This window comes from Leucopleurus acutus (genome assembly GCF_964270905.1).
Source record: "Leucopleurus acutus genome assembly, chromosome: 1".
Taxonomy (NCBI): Eukaryota; Metazoa; Chordata; class Mammalia; order Artiodactyla; family Delphinidae; genus Leucopleurus; species Leucopleurus acutus.
In genome coordinates this window covers 50,165,114-50,167,192 of record NC_139142.1, presented here as the reverse complement: position 1 = coordinate 50,167,192, position 2,079 = coordinate 50,165,114, and positions in this window count along the sequence as shown.

Genomic DNA, 2,079 nt, shown 5'->3' with positions numbered 1-2,079 from the left:
GTTCGCTTTTTGGCGCCACGGCTGCGGCCCCGCCCCGTCCCTGTCCTGGTCCCGCCCCAGACGCGCCGGTTCTCTCTGCCACTGCTCCTCCTCCCTCAGTGCGCGGAGACTTCGGTGTCGCACGCCTGGAAAGCTGCAGTTCCGCACCCACTAGGCTGCAGAAGAAGACGACCCTGCACTGCTCTGTTGCTCGGAGACTGAAGAGCGAGGGCGTCTTTCCCTGGTGTCTGGTTGGGAATGTGCTTCCCTATCTCAAATGCTTCGTTGAGCCACTTAGTACTCCCATCGCTACCCTCCACCTTCCGTGACTCCGATCGGGCTCCTCCCGGACCCCGGGGCCCTTATGCTTTGTGTCACCACAGGGTTTTCCCCGACATTCACTCGAAGCTGCTACACATCACCATCATTCTCACCCACCCCGCTTTTTATTTAAGTTGCGGCCTTCCTATGCACCATGTACTATCATAAGCGTTTTAACGTATTAATTGACGTATTGCTCCTAAAGCCTAATGAGTTGTGTGCTGTTTTTTCAACATCCTCATTTTACAGATTAGGAGAGTAAGACACAAAGATGGTAGATGGCTCACTCAAGATGAAACGTTCTGTAAGTAAGTGAGGGAGCCAGGATTTGAACTCGGTCTGATTGCAGCAAGTGAGCTGTTAATGTGCCAGCTTCAAAACTGTTGCTTCAGTGAGTTAAATAAAACCGTGGAGTGCTTATAAGTGAACGCTCCGTCTCATAAAACGTGAGGATGGTTTCTAAGAACTGATACACGGTGACCTCCAGGGTATCCGGATAACAACAACAACAAAAAGCAAAATATGGTGAAGGAGAGAACATAAGAATATATATACATATTTATTTACTTGAATTTGTATTTTAAAAAACCTCTTAAAGGTAACACTGGACACACCAAAAAATGATTAACCTTTACGGCTGGAAGGGATAAAGATGGAAGTGAGACCTTTCTTTGTAGTGAGACTTATAACTGTCAATCAATGTATATGTTTTTCATATTCAAAAACAGAAAAGAAAAAAGTAAACAAAACTGAAAGCAGACCAAAACCAATATACCTGTATATTGAATTGGTAACGTAACATCACAGAGAAAAGTGACTTTTTTTTATTAAAGGGGGGGATCTGTCCCCTTCTTTTTCCCTTAATTTATTTAATTTATTCATTTTTGGCCGTATTGGGTCTTTGTTGCTGTGCGCTGGTTTTCTCTAGTTGCGGCGAGCGGGGGCTACTCTTCGTTGCGGTGCGCGGGCTTCTCATTGCGGTGGCTTCTCTTGTTGCGGAGCACAGGCTCTAGGCGCGCGGGCTTCAGTAGTAGTGACTCGCGGGCTCTAGAGTGCAGGCTCAGTAGTTGTGGCGCACGGGCTTAGTTGCTCCACGGCATGTGGGATCTTCCCGGACCAGGGCTTGAAACCGTGTCCCCTGCATTGGCAGGCGGATTCTTAACCACTGCACCACCAGGGAAGCCCCAAAAAATGATTTTTGAACACAACTCTCTGTATATTTTCAGTGAAATACATTCCACTTACATTTTCAATCCCCTTTTCTCTTTCTTCTCCTGGGATCCCTATTATGTGTAGATTGGCACACTTTATATTATCCCATAGGTGTCTTATATTGCTTTCAATTTTTTTTTTCATTTGGCTTTCTGTCTGCTGTTCTGATTGGGTGATTTTCATTATTCTGTCTTCCAGATCACTTATCGTTCTTCTGCATTATTCATTCTGCTATTCATTGTCTTTAGTTCAGGTTTCATCTCAGCAAATGAATTTCCTAATTTTTCTTGCCTCCTCCTTATAGTTTCTAGTTCCTTTTTACAGTAATCTGCATTTCTGCTGATAAGCTTTCTTAATTCCTTCAGTATCTTCTTTACTTCCTTTTTGAACTCGGTGTCTATTAGACTGAAGAGGACTGTTTCATTGTTTGTTCCTTTAGGGGAATTCTCTGGATCTTTTAACTGGGAGTGGTTCCTCTGCTTCTTCATTTTACTTATATTTCTCTTACTCTGTGAATTTAGGAGAAACAATTATCTTCTGTAGTCTTGGAAGGCTATTTATATGCAG